The 18,792-nt window shown below is 44.3% G+C and overlaps 1 long non-coding RNA gene across 3 annotated transcripts in view; it reads left to right on the forward strand.

The window, feature by feature from the left end:
• LOC115006216 (uncharacterized) overlaps positions 1 to 18,792 on the forward strand; it is a 214,178-nt gene that overhangs the window by 136,684 nt on the left and 58,702 nt on the right. The window lies entirely within an intron of this gene.

The raw sequence follows: 18,792 nt of genomic DNA on the forward strand, positions 1-18,792 counted from the left end.
GCCACCCTTCTTCTAAGCAGCAGGCAAACGCACCATCGTAAGCTAGCGGCACACCGAGTCTGTGTGCTCTGAGAACTTAAGGAGTTTTGAAAGTTAAAAGAGGGCTTTTTCTTCTCCCTGATCCTGTTGTGATGTTTCCCTGGCTGTCTTTTGTGTTGGAGTGCACTAGACGATGCTATTATGTTAGAGGTAAAGTAATATGACGTGTGACAGGCTTCAGTATCCATACTCGTGTAGTGCAACGCCTTCCTTTAACAAATGCACTTTTCCCTCATGCACACTTTCAAGAATCTTGTTAAACACAAAAGGAGCAGCACCTGCTTCTGCGGGATGACGAAGTGTGGGGGTGGTGGTGGTGGGGGGGGGGGGGGAGAGAGAGAGAGAGAGAGAGAAAGAAAGAAGAAAATAACTTTCAAAAAAATATATTATAAATGTGCTTGCCAGGTATTTGAATGTCGAGTCGAATTTGGTGCAAAGCCTGAAACAGTGCAGTTAAAGAGCTTAAAGGCTGACCTTGAACAGTCTGCCGTCAGAATCGTGTTAGCAGACCTGCTTCTCGCCTGTCGAGGTACGGCAGAATCACGACATTGTTTATTCACTTTGATTTGTCAGGGATGCATGCGAGAGTATTGACAAAAGATTTCTCCTCGCTGCACCTCCTGCCTTTGCATCCATTCCGCTTTTCCACCTCGCCATCACTGTGCCATGTGCGCCGCACTCGTGCCCCTGCGTGGGCCTTCATTGATGTCCCACCCTAATTATGTACCTCTGCTAGTGGCACTTAGGGAAACATTGATGAAATGTTTTATTTTAAGGGTCAGCGCCGCCCATTAGAATTAGCGGCGACATAGGCTAAGGCGTTTGTCATGCGTGTCACACACCACTCTCTCCTCCAGCCCTAGCACCCCCCACCCCCCTCCCCCACCCCCACCCCCGTGTGCACTCCATCTGAGGGGGGTTGGCAGTGGTGGTGAAGGAGTTGATGGGGGGTGCTGTCCATGCGGGGGCTGTGGTCCTTTCAGTGATGCACATCAAACTCTATAAAGGGAATCATTTATGTGCCACTCCCTATTACTGAACAGCATGGAGACAGCTAATGAGGGCCAAGGCAAAAGGAATATATCCACCACTTTGCTGTTAGACAGACACTGGCAGGGAAAGAAAACCAGGAAGTCTTCGGGGAATCATTGTTTTCAGGAAAAAAAAAGAAAAGGGGGGGAAGAACAAAAGGAATGTGTGCGTGCGCATGTGTGTTTTTCTCACACCCGCTTCATCTATGGGGTTTATTTATTTATTTCTTCACCCGCTAGCGTTGTACTTAAGCTACGGTAACAGCTTGAGGTGAAGATTCTGCAAAACACACATCGTTTTGTGCGTGTGCTGCATGTGCGTTTTTCCTCTTTCTTTTTCCTCCCCCACCGGTGAATTTTATGATTGGTGATGATGGGAGTAAATACGAGTGTGTTAATGTGTAGATAAATGTATATCATGGATGTGTGTGCTAATGGACACCCAGGTATAACCATGTATGTTTGCAGTGCAGGCGCACACGTGCACATCTACGTGTACGTGGATCCACACACGCACAAAAGGGTCTAGTGGTGCTGATAAAAAGGTAGCTGTGACATTTCCAATTTGCCATGCACCAGCCCACTCCATTTTCTTCCCTGCTGCCTCTTACATGGTAGAGTAAGCCTCTAGGATTGACAATAATTACAGCCTGCATAAAATGAAGAGGGTAATATGAACACAGCTTTGCCATAATTGCCTTTTCATTATTTGCTAACAGTGAGCTATTCAGTCATAAGAAAGAGATTGCATAGTAATTGGCTGACAATGGGAGGCTGAGGCTCTGTTCAGAGGCTGTGGTAATTTTTGTGTTGCTGTGAAGGTTTTTTGAGGGGCTTTTTTTATTTAAAATCTGAAGCATTAAACTGTAATTTAAAACTACAATTTCCAGCATGAATGAAAATCTGGGTATTAACATGAGCTCCTATTTAGAGTGGAACATCCTATTAGCAGTATTAGCACTATTTGGTAACTTTCCATATGGGCCGCCTCTCAGCCCAAATGGGATTTGAGACAGCTTTGTTTCTCTCTCAGTCAGTCTCGCACATCAACAACACAAGGTTGTTTACACTGGTGGAAATTTCCTGTGTAACGTGTGTATATGCGAGTGTGTTTGTGGTAATTGAGGGTTAGGAAAAAGTTTGACAGTCTTCAGCACACAAACGCACACTCCAACAGGATGGAGATGCATATGCTCACTGCACACGGGTACACACGCGCCACAATGTAGCTCTGTTGCGTTTTCATTGAGGAATAAGTGGACAGCGATGCATCATCTCCTACGAGAGGCAACCAGACGACATGAGAGTAGATATGCCACACATCCAATGTTGTTTCCCAAAGCAATCCATCTCATGTGTTACATCACAGAGGGGTCCTCGTCTTCATTTGGCTAAACAGGATTTTGAGAGTTATGTCGATGCTGCTACGATATAATATCAAGGACAATGAAACAAGGCAAGACTGTGTGTGTGTGTGTGTGTGTGTGTGTGTGTGTGTGTGTGTGTGTGTGTGTGTGTGTGTGTGAGAGAGTGTGTGTGAACCTAAAGACCCTCTCAAATATCAGGAAAAATTCCAGTCATCTCACATTGTTCCTGTCCTATTTTGATAACTATATTTTGGCATTTACCCACACACACACACACACACACACACACACACACACACACACACTCAGTGAGTATGAATAATTGTGTTTCTCTATAACTCACCTTCCGAACGTGGAGGGTTAATGTTGAAATGTATACCGTTGCCAATTACTTGCTAAAAATGTCACGAATAACATAATTCTGTGGAGAGCAGAAACTAATTACTTTGTCTCCTTACAAAAAACAAACAACGAGCTGCAATTGTCAGCCATTATTTGAAGATGTATAAAATGATATTTGCGACTGGTTCCATGTTCAAAACCTCAATGATTTTTTGAATACACTCCACTTTAAACATGCTTCGTATGAAAGTGATATCATTTAACGATAACAAATGTTTTACACAAACAGTAAGATTTCCGTACTTAGTCCTGTTACATATCATGTGTTACTCATTAACCCGGCCCCGTCCACACAGAGGACACGCGTGTGAGTCAACAGGCTTTCAGCACATTGTTGCGCCATGGACAGGAGGGAGACTCAGAGCAGACGCTGCTGAGCAGAGACAGAGACAGAGAGACCCAGTCCGTCTGGTTTTGGATCTGAAAGACTTACATTCCTGTGAAATGGTCGTTTGTGGCCGAGCCAGGTCGATCCAGCCTATTCTTTATTTTGGAACAAGCCTAGTTGGCACAAGACAACTGGACACTGCTCTGCCTCTCCTCTTTACAGCCATCTCCTCTCACTCAGACGCTATTCTTCACTGTAGCTAACAAACCCAGTCAATCAATATTTATCTTATATAGTGTGCCTCTCCTCAGTAGCCATAATCGTTTAGCTCAAGTGCTTGCATGAGTGAGAAATAAATTACATTTACAGTGCTATCATTGAGGGCCTGATGTTTCCCAGGCATTAGCGGATATTTAGAGATGGCCAAACGTGGTAGGACATTAAAGAACAAGGCTGAAGGAGATTGATTAGATGAGCAAACAACGGGCCAAGCAGATGTAGAGAGTAAGTGGAGGTTAATATGATTGCTGAACTGAAGAATTATCCATCTAAGTCACTTAAGCTAATATTGACTCTTTAAGTTTTTACTTTAGTTTAAAATAAGTGATGTAATTCACTCAGGGTTGGCGTCCGGTCCAATTCAACTTCTAGAATTGTTTTTTAAATGCATTAAGTTTTTCATAAAGTGATATGAAGTTGATTCCAGTGTGTGTAGCGTACACTTAAAGGCGCCTTTGCTTGTTTTTAGACAAATCGCTGAAACGAGTTTTGCTTTTGAACATGATACTCGCTACAGGACAAATCTTCAAACAAGTGACGGAGCTTTAAAAAAAACAAAACAACTGACAACATCGAGCTGCTTGATTCTTTTTGTACTTTATTTAAAGATGAAAATCAGACTCTGACGCGTCGTACACATGAATATTCCACCATATGTAATGATAACACCTTTCCTTGTCCACTCGCTCGGCCTCTGCGGTCTCTCCACGCTGAGTCCTCCCCACGCTGAGTCCTCCCCCCGTGATCACAGCCACGGTGCAGCAGCAGCAGCAGCCAGGTGCTCCATGTGTTCGAGGTGCAACTCGGTGTCATAATTATCTAACACAACGGGGCTGCTGCTCTTATTAGTAATTAGCTCCTTCCAAAACTGATTGGTATGGGTTCCTCCGCTCATCCCTTTTAATGTTTAAACATTTACTTTGTGCTTGAAGGATTTGTTTGTATATATCTTGTGTGTGATGAGCGCTTTTCAAGTAATTGGCTCCTAGGGGACAACACTTTCTAACAGTTAAAGAATAATTACAGCCTTGTGAAATGTTAAACTGCCCCGACTGTCTTTTTCGCAGGGGCTTAATTGCGTGCAACAAGTAAGGCAGGCTTTTCATTTTGTTCCATCACAGGAACGGACTGAACTCTCATGGAAACACACAGAAATTTTGTCGAGTCGTAAATAGCTTCTCATATGGTAATTTTGCAGGACACCAAAGCAGTTTGAAAGGCGTAGCTCTCATTGAAAGCGATGCCGCTAGCTTGTTTTTTTTTGTTTCTTCATGTTGTGGAAAGGGGAAAGCGAGGGCTTTGGCGTCTGTGTTTTTATGCTCTAATGGACTTTTGCATATATTCATTATAAGAGAATCCTTAAAGAGGGAAAGACAGCATGAAACAGCGAACATTACTGGGCTGATGCTGCCGTGGATGAAAGGGTTTGTTTATATCCATCGAAGAATACTTGGAAAATAGTATTTACACTATAACATTTAAATGTGATATATGATAGAGACATTCTTTGTTTCAAAAGAGAACTAATAATGGAAAATGATTTATTTATTGTATACATCCTCACGTCCTGTGAGACGCTCTCGTGTGCATGCGTTACACGCTTGTGCAAATATTATTTGCATTTGAATTGTTTTCAGTTTCACTACAACGTGTGCTTCATATGTGTTTGTTTGTAAACACATTTTACATCAAAAATTAAGACAATAGTGGGAAAAAAGAGGGTAATTTAGTCAAAGCGTATTATTCTGTTATTACTATGTGGGAGATTCACAATACAAGATAAATGACGGCGTTCTTCGTGCCCCAAGGGTGCAATAGGTCAGCACATAGGTGATATTTTCATTATTATTCAGATAAGCTGTCAGTTCATAGCAACAATGAATATGAATTGAGCCACATATTTTCATATATTGTGCATTCATTGAATTCCATATATAAGCACTGCCATACCTTGAAGCTCGTCTTTTGACCGGGCACTGGATGTAAGCGTTGGCATCGCTTCAATGTCAGTCCTACGAAACTCACAAGACATGAAATGTAATCACGACACATATGCATAAACACAACTCTGCCCTCCATACGCTTTGCACATTGATTACATTCACCAACATGTCTGCACCGTGTATGAACACACTCCTGTCCCTCAACATGCTAATGATTTAATGTTTGGTATGCAGTCATGTTTTTCCCCCATTGTGTGCTGAAACAGTGTGTTTTATTGATTTTGATCCCGGCCGGTTCCTGGATAAATGCACCATTGATTTAAGAGGAGTGGATTGGACGCTGCGGTGTGTGCATGCCTCGCATTCCTTCCTGAAATACAGTCCTACTTCGGTCCTCGCTTGGGGAGGTGAGGCGCGTCTCACTACTGATAAATTGAAGGCTTTAAGTCGAATCGGGTTTAAAAGCAGACTGACCCCTCCCGTATGGTCCTCATCATGCCTCGTCCTCCCTCCTCCACGGGCACCCTGCTGTTCTTCGCTGAGGCTGATGAGTGTTGGATTAGGTTTGCCTTACAGGTATCCATCATCTCTCCGCTCCTAATAACCCAGTGTGACTAACGCCATTCCCTTTCCCTTCCCCAGTAGAATTGCCAGGGTAACATAATGCATTCAAGTGAATTGCATTGGGCTCAGTTTGGCAATGCTGGCATGCATTGTGCCCAGTGGGCCCTTTGTAAATAAAATGTTATTACACGCCTGGATATTTCATGCCCTGTGTGCACATAGGGCTCACTGGTGCCATACTTCCACAAGATCACACGCAGATGTTAATCAGAGATTAACACACACTCAACACAGGACTCAATCAGCCTCTCAATTGCCATGCTTCCTAACACACTGATTAAGAGAAGAGCCTTCCATGCAGAACTCTCCTGTAGCTTTTGACTCAAAGATCTTAGGTGCTGATAATCTTTTTCTTAATTAGTGGATAGGCGTTTGATGCAGCGAGGTATGTGTTGTACTGGTGCAGATGTGATGTTCCGGAAACATTTCATATCTTTAATTTTCTCCCCTTCTGGTATTTTCTTACTTGTTTAATTACGGAGGCGGATGAGCTATATTTGTGGTTCCGACTGCCAAAGTCAGAGAAGATAATTAGATTAAAAACTTCATCCGCACCAGTCTGGTCTTCCCAGTGTCTGATTCCTTGACTCGATTGTCAGATTCTCCGGCAGGAGAGGAATGCGGATAGTGTTACGTGTTTTCAAAGTTCTCGCAGAGTGTGTAGCCATGACAAGCTTCCGACGGGACGTCCAGGTCTCGGTGTTGTGGGAGTTTGCTATGACTCAATATAAGTAAACCTAGACTGCTTTGTTGTTTTCAAGACAACACACTTTAATTGTGTGGACATTTGGGTTTGGATGTCCCTTCTGGGATATGTACTTATGTCAGGGGGTAGACATATAGTGTTAATCTAACTTAATTATGTACCTTTGTAACCCACCATATTTTGGGGGATTCCATGGTAGCTGTGATGCATTTGGGAGATAGTGCTAACAGCCTGTGCCTGCTAGATTGAGCCCTATGATCCAGAGGGGAAGAAACACAGCCCATGGCTAAACAAATCCTCCTTTGTTTTGGGGTGTGCTGAGTGATCTCCATTGAGAGGAGGGGATGGGTAAACACTGCTAGCTCTATAGAGCTACACATTGTAAACACACAGCGCTCATTAACTATAATGAGATGTTATGAGGAACCCTTGAGCTCATTGTGTGGCTTCCACAGAAGAACCTGCCTGCTATTGTTGTTGTTGTTGTTTATGCAAAGCAAATCATGGCTTAAGGTAGGGGGGGGGGGGGGGGGGAACACAGCATTTCTCTCACACTTTTCACCCACTAATCATCAACGCCAAGGGAGACGGTTCAGAAACACCTTGGCCTGTGATTTTTCTTTCTCCCACTCTTACCTTTCATGCCCTGTGTCCCCCCCCCCCCCCCCCCCCCCAGCCTTTCAAGTAATATTTGCCTCCTTCTGCAGGTCTGCATGTTTAACGTGTGTTTGTGCAAATGTGTTTTCATGGCCTTCTGAGAGGTAGGACTCACCCTCGCTTGGTGTGGTCTTAAAAGTGCCGTGCTGTGGTTAAGAGCATCTCCTCCTCTCAGTAAAGCTTAGGTTTTTAATGAGGACACTGCACCCATGCTGGGTTACCGTGACCTTTCTCTGGGTTTTTACCCACTGGCATTCCAGCCAGCCCTGCCCACTCACCGGCTCCCTTAAAAGAAACTGTAGACCCACTTTACTTTGTGGATGTGTGCTTACAGTGCCGCCGCGCCGCCTACCCAGCATGCTCTCCTTCATGTGTCATTTAAGGCAGTGCTGGGGCCCGCCGCCATGCAGCACTGCTCCGCATTCCTAGCCTAATTACAAAAGTGCCATCGGATGCTGGCAAAGTAGCGGGGAGGGTTGGAGTCTAACATGCATGGCTAGCATAGTCTCTTTGTCGACAATGAGGGGCTTCACCTTGGCTGTTAATTGCCCCCCACTCGGGGCCCTGGCTCACAGTTGCCGGATGCTCTCCTGCCTTTTCTTCCCTTTTCGTCTCTCCGCTGATTGGGAGCGATCTGAATCGGCTGACAGTTGGCGGAGATTTCTCAGCCACATGCAGCCTGACAACCCTAATTAGATGCTCCTATATGGCGGTTTACATTAGACAAACATTTGTGCAGGCCATGAGAGATGCCAGCTTTTGTTTGGAGAGCTCCTTTCACACACACACACACACACACACACACACACACAATGTCGCTGGAGAAATGGGCGAGTTTGCTCATTTGTGCTTGTTTCCAGACTGTGTGTGTGTTGTGTGTCTGTCTGAACCATAGCATGGATTTGGATAACTGTGCAGATAATGAATTTTAAATCCTATCCCAGAGATGGCACAGTGGTAAGAAACCCTTAAAGTTAATTTGCTTCCTGAAAATCATTAACATATTCCTAGTTATTGGCATAAGGGCTGTTGAGAAGCCTCACTGGTTGTTTTTGTTCGGTGCCTGCAGCCTGCCAGCAGCAGACTATGGATTCACAGCGACTGTCTGCCCTTTCTCTCTTGTTGTAGAGATGCTCACTTGATAAGCGTCCTGCAACGATATACTTAACACCAATCCAGACATATTTCCATCGGGCCTGCCTTTTAATTTTCAGAATAAAAGCCACCCCTTCCACTTATCAGCCTCACGATCGCTGGTCCTTTCAAAGCTAACAAACCAGGTTTCAAATAGCCTGTTCGGTCTGTGACAAGATGTAGCTCATTTCCCTCACAGACCCACAGCAAGGTCACCAATCGTTTAGATTCATTCTGTGGGAGGAAGAAAGAGAGGAGGGGAAGGGGAGGGAGCCACAGAACAAGGCCTTGTCCTCTGCCTGGAGGTCATTCCAAAAGCCAGTCATCATATTCAGCTGGATAAGGGAATTGGAGAGATAAGTATGTGTCTGTGTGTGTGTGTGTGTGTGTGTGTGTGTGTGTCAGTGTGTCTGTGTGTCTGCGCACAGTCGAATGAGTATACATACTAGTATATATACAAATTCTGTGTGTGTATGTTTGTATGTATGTACTTAAGTCAACAAATATATGTATATACCTGTTGGTGTGTGTGTGTGTGTGGGTGTGTGTGTGTGTGTGTGTGTGTGTGTGTGTGTGTGTGTGTTGTAGACCTGATGGAGAGGTACTGCATCATTACCATATCCCCACCGTTGGCTATTCTGGGGGATTTTCTATAATAAGAGGGCCTTTGTACTTTTGCCTGTCCTCTTGTGTGGCTGCTGGGCTTGTCAGCCTGATAGTTTAATCAGCCAACCTGTCATAACCAGTGCTGGAGTGGGACTTTGCCCTGTAAATGCAGATTTATATCTAAGTTACATCATTGAATTACATTTTCTGTCTAAATAGCAGAGAAGCTGGTTGAGGGATGTAATAAAGCTAATCTACATACAGCCCTGGGTGGATAATCACATCTAATAAGTGGGACTCACGCCCCTATTAGCAGGGAAACGATGGGGGGAGGACGGAGGACAATTCAAGGAGTCAGCTGTGCTTGCTAATTATCTCTTTGCAGGCCTGATGTCTGTGTGTGTTTGTGTGAGTGCTGTTGTGACATCTGAGTGTTTGTATTTAGATTCCAGGGCTTGTGCAGCAGGTCCACCTGCTCTGCAGACACCTTGTACATTTGTCAGGGTGTATGGATCAATGACTGAATGTGTTTATATCTGAGGTTACATGCACTTCCTATGGAAGTTGCACGTGCAACTTAAATAGTTTTTCCTTGAATAATATTACAAATCATAACATGCATGATAAAAAACATTCTTTAAATGCTTTTATTCCTCAGTGGTAGTTGTGCATGTGTTTCCCCTGTAGGGATCCTGCAGCTCAGAAGCAACAGTGCACCTGAACTACACAGTTGTCAGCATGCTACCCTCTGGAAGAAACCACAGTAAGTTGTTTTGTGTAAAGCCATTCTCACGATCTCACTTCCCTTTGCTTTTTCTCGATGCTCTGACATGGAGGCAGAGAAAAGAGAGGGGAAGACTTTCAGTGTGAGGCTTCAGGGTTTGTGTCCAAACCCTCCGTGGTTTGGCTAAATTATAAGCGTACATGCCTAATAACTAGTCTATCCAGGGCCTGCCAGAGGCTGCATCCCAAAAATAAGCCCTGACACATTAAGAAAAACGCCATCTGCTTTGAATGATGGCAGGCCCGGTCTCAGCGTCTTCTCCTTGTGTGGGTGGAGGCCCCGAGGTGACAACCTCAACACTTCTCCTCCTTAATCTGCCTGTTCCTCTGACCCCCGGCGCTACCTTGTGCTATGGCCCTCTGGGCACCATTATCCAAAACCAAGGCCCTGTGTCAGACTGGACCCTGTAGCCATGTGCCCTCTCGCCTCACATCTAAGGAATTATTACTCACAAATATGCAGGACTGATTATGTGGAGATACAGAAAACCATCACACAATTGTGTTTAGATTTGCAGATGGTGTGAAAAAATGGAATGTGGAGGCAGTCAGGGTCCTCTCCGCTCCCCTAGGTGGAGCTGCTGAGAGTAGATGTTCTCCCTCCTCTGCCTGAACTCTCCTCTTCTGATAGCAGCTTACTCGCATCATAACACAACAATCAATATGTTGGAGCAGGCGATTGTTCCTCTCTTTACTGAGCTAACTATATATTCCACCACGACAGCAAAGAGAGACAACAGACTATCACAACTTTTTCCCCTTTTATCTTGAATAAAGTAATTTGAACTTATATTAATAGAACCCTAATCACATGCAACCTTTTCTATCAAGCGATTAGATGCTTTATCTCCTTGACATTTGATTTACATATGATATTGCACATGGCTCGCTTAGAAATGGAATTATTCAGAGCCCTGCTCCCATCATTTTACATTAATGAAAATATAATATGAAATTAATGAAGCATTAGCCATTTATGATTTTTTTCCCCACCTTACTTATTAATACCACACCACATGTAAAAGTTGACTTTGTAATTGCCGGACAAGTATTTCAAACATGATCTTCAGTTCGTGCAGAAATAGACCTCTTAATCACTGCTGCATTCTACTCCTCATCAATAATTGAATGCTTTGTTAAATGAAGCTATTTCCACCTATAGTAAAAAAAAAAGCTCTTCCTCACACATAATGTGGCGAGAGAGGAAGAGAGCAGGAACTGAAAACAACAGGTTATGACACTTTACACAGCCCTGTGCAGAGCCTTACTTTGAAATGACATGTCTGGGTGAAATTCACAAAGACATTATCATCATCTCCCCTAACTGTGCAATCTCGGGGTTCCTGTGTGTACCGCTGTGTGCCACTGGCTGTTGTTAGCCAAGCGGTTAAATGAACGCTGTTTTACCCTGATTGAACTGTCTGCGTCGCATGCAGCAGTAAGGCCGCACAGCCAGCCTATTTAGAGGAGAGGCTGAGCCTGTCTCCCTGTCGCTGCACGCCAAAGTATTACCTCCTTAACTGAAGACTCCTGTTTCACCAGAGAGCTATCACATTTCATAACATGGAAAAATAACACTTTAGCAGGGGGGTCAGGTGGGGAAATGGCACCTCTAAATGAGGGTTAAGGCCATATCATTGTCTTCTCTGGCGGAGCCACCCCCGCCTCCAATAATTCTGCTGACCTTCGGTGCCATGCGGCTGGTTCGACATGGAAGGGTGAGCTGCCGGGGAGACGATCCTTTTCACACAGCCCGTTCCCCTCAAAATGGCTTTTTCTTCTCCCAGACAATCATCTGATACGGAGGCTGAATGAAATCACAGATTACATAAGAAAGGTCCTCTCTCTCTGCCGCCGATAAGGGCTGCACCTGAAGTGACTGCTCTCACCGCTCTCCTCTCATCTTCCTCTCCCTCATCTTCCTTCCTCTCCACGCTTATCTGCTCTTTTCTCCTCTCCTCGTTCCTGTGCTCTCTCTCTCTCTCTCTCTCTCTGTCTCTCTGTCTCTGTCTCTCTCTCTCTCTCTCTCTCTGTCTCTCTCTCTCTCTCTCTCTCTCTCTCCTTTAAAACCTGAGCTCTTGATTTTTCAAATATGTCGATTGCGGTTGGCAGAGCAGATTAATATGTAAATGTCTGTAAGCTTTTTAATTATATAAGTTTAAATGTATTGTGGTATAATACTTGAGTGAGATGGCGAATTGTCATTTCTCAGATACGTAACGCTCATTTCTTCTCATCTCGTCCGACCTAATGCTTCCACTTTTATATCTTATTTTCCTGTAATATAGGGACATCATCAGAGGAAATATTCCCCCACTGCGGCACATGCGGAATTGAACTAAGTATTAAATAAAGAATGATATCCATTATACATTTAAGGATGAAAAATAATACTTTATTTCCCTGGTGTACACGCACTATATATGAGAAGAGAGAACACTTCTATTGATCTTGGGTTTCATTAGGTGAAAATGCCTCCCTCGGTGTACAACAGCAACTTTTCAAGCCCATTTGAGTGTGGGTAAACCTATCAGAGGGACGCTCTGAAAATATATTCTCCCACCTGAGATATTCTTCAAACAAGGCCCGAGGAATGTAAATGTAGTGGCTACTGTGATGGAGGGATTGTAATAGATTCAGAGGCATCCGCCGCCATGAGGGTAGCTGCACGGAGCGTAATCAAACACGTGCACACACACAGGCTCGAACCCTCGCGCACACAAACACACAGACGTTCAATAGTGTGTGTGTGTGTGTGTGTGTGTGAGGGGGGGGGGCAGATGGTAGGCTCATCTCCTGCTTTGACTTAACAGGAAGTGAGAAGAGCGCCACACTGTGGACCGGAGGGATATTGGGAGGGGGGGGAAGCAGAGGAAAATCGAGCACATCGATGCATTTGGTGATCTTCTAAATCATTCAGGATTTGAAGTTCATGGAATAAGAAACACGAAGCAGTGGTTTCACTGAAAGTGTGCACGTATACACACGTGCACTTCATCTCTCAGTCCTTCCTTCTCTGTGTCTCGCGCTCTCACAGCACAGGCAGGGACGGGGCTGCAGGGTTGAGACTGGGTTTAAATCAGTAATCAGTAATTAAACTTGAACATGGACCTGATGGTTTTCCTTCATGTCCTGGGGATCTACTCTGTAAAATTAAATATTTTAGTGCTGGGGGGGGTAAGAGGGGGGGGGGGGGGATGTCACTAAATCCATCAGGAATGGAAATGGGCTTAGAGCTTCTGCATAGATTATCCAAATGCAGTTTTGTCTTCAGTTTTTTTTATTTTTTTTATATTGTCTTGCTTTAAATTAATGTTAATAATAATCTCTGAAAATGAAAATGAAAATATTACAATAGATTAGCATAGATTAAAAGACGTGGGTGTAATGGCTCTGTGACTGAGGGCTGTGTGATCGCACACTCGTCAGTGGGAAGTATGGATAAGAGGAATATTTTTGATGCAACTGCAAGCAAAGGAACATTTTTTACACTGTTGTTTGGGAGGTGGGGAGCACGAGTTGTTGCAGTTTTTCTTGTTGTGATTAATCGGATATATTTACATCACAATCTTAAAAGACTTATTTATGCACCGAGTTTCTGGTATCAAGTGTTTGTGAGATAAGAGGAGGAAGCCAGGTCTTGTCAATGGCTGTACTTATCTTGGGAAGAAGTGAGAGGCAGATTGCATTTCAATCCACATGTATTATCTTAGACGCTTTGAGGTATTTTGTATAAGAGCAACTTAGCTACTTAAGAATGCTTTCAGTGTTCATCTGGGGATGCACTTCAGAAAGTTTTCTGAAAACAAACATCTGCATGGATTAAAAAATTTAAAGATTTCTTGGGAGAAGTGACCTGAATATATAATCTACAAACAATACTTCCCAACAATTTCATTTATTTACTCACAACACAACAATCTGATTGGCTCCTATAAATACAAATTGTAAAGTAAACTACTTTGCACAGAAATGGCAGCTGCTCAAAAATGAACCCTGTCCCGCACAGCTTAAGGGTTCACTTTTCCTCACTCTTTGTGTAAGGAAATGTCTAAATCAGGCGTTGTTATCTTCGGCAGCTCTTCCTGATTACAGAATGAGTTTGTGAAACTCTTTCCAACTTATTTAGTCTGATTTGTTTATCTCTGAGTAAGGGGGGTAATTTTTCTCTCCCCGATAAGTATTCCCCTGTTGAAATCCTCTTTAATTCATTGGTTAAAAAGCACAAAGGAATGCAGAGGGCTCTAATGCCGGGACAAACCCGGGCGACGGCAGAGTGCACATCCAAGACAATCCCAGTGCTACCTGTGCCATGAAGATTAGACCATTGTGTGGTGGGAATGTTATCGTCTGCGTGCCAAGCGCCGACTGTGCACTGTAAAAGTCGCCAGTAAGGTGCTTAAGATATGCAGTTTTGTCCCAGGATTTATTGATACTGTTACATGAGGAAAAAAAAGGTGACCTGGTATCTTGGATATAGTCTTCAGTAGAGCTCCTTTGTGGTTCTTTTTACGCTCATATATATATATATTTTTTTTTTTTTGCTCCTCCTCAGCAATGTTTGGGGACGGTATCATAGTCGGCGAAGGTCTGACACTGTTCGCCGGTTACATTTTATCTGTATTCTTCAGAGATCAGGAGCCTCAGCTCAGTGCTTTGCAAGTTGAGTGCTGCTGCCAGAAGAAGTGCAGGGCTCAGAGAAGCATGAACATCCCTTAGCCCCACACACGTTGAGTCCCTGAAACTCCTAAACTTCATCTGACTGCTACCAGCAGCAGCAGCAGCAGCAGCAGCAGCAGCAGCAGCAGCAGCAGCAGCAGCAGCAGCAGCGGCGGCGGCGGCGCTGCCCTGAGTCATACGGCTGTAAATCCATACCAACCAACAGAAAACCAAGTTAAAAGACTTTGAACTTAGAATGTAAAAACACAACGTACTAAAAGTAATGGCTTGAGAGACCATGAAAAAGCATTATGATCATATAACAATAGTCATATATCTCAAGCGGACCTTATTAAAAAAAGACAAACAACCATGTGAAACGAGCCCGGAGCCTCCGAGCCATCTGCGGACCGCTGAGTGGACTCTGGACGCCACGGCCCCCGAGGCTGCCGGGACTGCTGAGAGCAATAAACAAATGAGGAGAATGGGAGTGGAGTGGCAGAACGTTGTGTATCAGAGCTCTGCTGTGTCGGCACTCTGATTTCGTTTGTGCTATTACATAATTAAATTTGGACTTGGATCATGCTTTTTAAGAGATTATGTGAGCATATGTTGCTTGAACATGTGCCAGCCTGTGAAATGGGCCTCCTTTCATGAGCACTGTATTAGGTTTAGAGAGTTTATTGAAAATCAGAATTAGTTCGCTGCCAACAGTTAATGAATTGGTGTTATGATCTTAGTCCAAAGGATGCTAGTGTGCTATAACTTAGACTTGACGTCAGAATAAAGGAGAAGGAAGTCTGCAAAACAAAGATTGTAAATTCAGATTTTTTATTCTCTTCCAGTAAAGACGTTTATATACTGCAGCTTCAAACTCAGTTCACCGAGGCTACACTTTGCTACACTAAAGGTTAATATGATTTTAGTGTGCGCTTTACTAGAAGGGTGTTAAATCAAGCAATTCAGATAATGTCATTAGTCATAGTTCACTATATATATTTATATTTTTACTCGTGCTACCACATGCACAGATACGCTGAATTGATATTCACTGGAAACTGCATTGGCAACATGAGTTTTAACTTCTTTAGTTTTATTTTTTTGTTTTCTTTGAGTTAAATCAGATATTTTGTGGATTTCTGGAAAAAAATCCAAAGTGCAACCTCCATTCCTCCATTTTCTGTTTGTTCTCCCCTCTGGTCTCTGGCCCCCGTGCGTCACTTCTGTCTTCTCCCTCATCCACTTCTCCCTCCAGCTCTCCCTGTTGTGCATTCATCAGGATGGGAATGGACAAGCCAGTTGGCTCCACTTAAAGAGACACACATATCAGGGTGCTCTCCCTTTACATCTGTCATTTTCCCTTCGCTTGAAACATGGCCCCTGTCAGTGCACTGGCTGAATATATCACTCTCTCTCTCTGTCTTTATTCCTGCCTCGCTCTGCTGTCACCGCTACCATGCGGCTGTGCAGGTCCGTAAAGGTTTAAGCGGTTATTCCAGTCATTATTGGCTGTTAAATCTGGTGATGGTCGTAAAGGCCCTGCCTGTTCCCCCGTGCCTCAGAGGTCAGCTGATGGCCTGCTTTATGAGCTTGCAGCGCCGTGCATCACTGCTGGGCCACAGTTTCATTCACACCCCCTCCCCGTCCACTCTCCATCCCAGAAGCAGGACGGATGGATAAGGCCGGCCACAGACTGCCATCTATATGTGCCCGTCTGCTGGGCTAACCTGAGCCTCCAAAATCCCGTATGACTCCTCAGAGGCTGGGGGGCCCGTCGTGATTTGTGACTGCAGATTATATGAAGTGACTCGACTTGCATGGTCCACGAAGTGAAAGCAACCATCATTCTGGGGATGGCAAGAGCAATTCAGCAAATTTATGGCACATTTCAAGAAATTGTCATTTTTTACAATCCCATAAGCGTGAGAGTGAGTTACTCGCACTCGTAAGTTGTGTCGTTTCCGCATGCCGTTTGTTGGAGTGAAATTCCCCAGATTATCATTGAGTTTCAAAAAGTGAATGACATCAATTTTATTTGACTTGTTTAAAGGCCTTTGCCTCATAATAAGCATTGTTATATGAGACGACTGCTCTAAAGCGCTGTGGCACATCAGTTATGACTCAAGGAGAGGAGAGGACAACTTCTGTCATTATCGCTGGTTTTATTGAACACTCATTCATCGCATTGACACATTATTCTCTATAAAAACCATGAAAGTTTTCAAATGGAATAGAAGGTGGTCAGAGTCAGAGGGAAAATGAAACACCCATTTAATATTTTATTTAAGAAATCCATTTACTCATGTGAACCTCTGTTCTGTTAAAGGAAAGTCACATTTAATGGAGTCTCCGCCAATAAGGGACATTGTTCATGCCGTAGCTACTGTGTGTGCTAATAATTCATTGGCCTGCCAATTATTATTTCCCCCACAATTGGGAGACAGGAAAGAGAAGAGAAGACAGGAGTGAGAGGAAGTACGCTTTGCCCGCCTCTTGCTCAACCTGCTGCTCTGGAGCCAAAGACAATGTTTTTTTTCCTCCTCCTTTTTTCTTTTACCCTCTCCTTTCTTAAAGGGCTCTTGTGGAGAACTGCACACAGGCTTGCTGTCTTTACTGTGAAGTGCAGCCCCCTTTATTACCAGGCCTCTGGTGACCTCACCCTGCTGAATGAAGTCATTGACTGAACTGCAGGAAGACAAACCAGCGTTCCAGGGAATTAATCAGGTTCATCAGCAGCAGAGCTGCTGGGCACCGGGCGGCCATGTTGGCTCCGCTGCCCCTGGGAGCGATGCAGGGTAGTTACCGAGTTGACAGCTAGCTGATAGCCCTGCGTCCTTCATATTACGAGCACATCAAAGCCAGGCCTCCCGGATAAAACGTTGAGGAGTGGAGGCCTCTCGCCACTGCCTGGATGAGTGCAGCATGACCTCATCCCTAACACACTCAGCCAGAGCTGGGATGATGGAGGGGACCGAGGGGCCATTGGGAGGGGAGCAATTTGGATGTTTAGCCACCTGAAACTCAGTTTTCTAAACATGTCTTTTCCCCATGGTGAATAAAATAATAATAATGATAATCATCTCCCCCTTCCTCTGCTCTCTGCTCTCACTTTCTTTCCTCTGTCGCTGTCATGTGCGTCTCCTCTGTTGTGTTCCAGCCTGTCTGTCTATGTAATTTGCCTTGCGTGATGGCATGCCGCTCTGTCCAAAAATAAAGAGAAGACCCCCTTTAGACATCACCAATTAGAGAGACAATTAGACTGAGCCCAGTCTGGGGGTGCGGAGCACCCACAAGGCTGTCCTGCCTGCCTCGTCTGAGTGTGTGCGTGTGTGTGTTTGTGTAGTTGTGTCTGTTTCATAATGCCTTTCGGGATCTACTAATACTCATCGCAGCATGTGTATTATTTTAGCTCACTTGCTGTCTGTCGGTGCACATAGACTTTGAGCTTGACATTGGGATTTCCTGTGTTTAAGTGTAGGAAGGTCAGGAGCAGGAGTAAGGTGTTGTTTCAGGCCACTTTATGAGGAGCACAACAGTGACCCGCTAGCGAGCCCCTTGTCACAGATGAAGAGCCATTAGCTCAGCAGCCAGTGCTTTGTTATGCTAACAGTTCAGCACTCCATGCAGAAAATGACCCTTTTTTTGTTGTTTTTTTACCCTTTTTTGAACAAAATAGACTTTATTTTATCATTTTATTGCCGTCTTTCTTGTCTGCGAAAGGCAGTCATTTGGTGATGTTTGATGGTGCGAGCGTGTTTGTGTGTGTGTGTGTGTGTGTGTGTGTGTGCGCCTGAAGAGAGGCGGGGGTGTTTCACGTCTGAATTCCTGAGCTGTGTGAAAAGGATCACTTTCTTTGGGGCTGAATTTAATGAGATGATCAATGACCCTCAAGATTCACATTCACAACAGGGAGAGGAAAAGAATGAGCGAGCTGAAGACTCAATAGGTTTACTGCGATTGTATGTCAGCTGTGGTCCCCCTTTGAAAATGTGAATTGTTTTTGAAACATGAAATCCTTCTTTTTGATTGCCGAGGGTTGGGTTTCCTTTGATGTAGCTCAGGCAGACAGAAACAGGTCTAGGATTCTTTTTCAAGTTACTTTCTGTATTAGACGAGACATTGGTCAACAATAAGTATGAGAGACTGATTAGACGACGGTGGGTTTCTTATGCACGCTGCTGGGGTACAAGGGTCACGGTAAGAGGGTCGTTCCACCGACTGCAAATGGATTCGG

This window comes from Cottoperca gobio, chromosome 3, assembly GCF_900634415.1.
Source record: "Cottoperca gobio chromosome 3, fCotGob3.1, whole genome shotgun sequence".
Taxonomy (NCBI): Eukaryota; Metazoa; Chordata; class Actinopteri; order Perciformes; family Bovichtidae; genus Cottoperca; species Cottoperca gobio.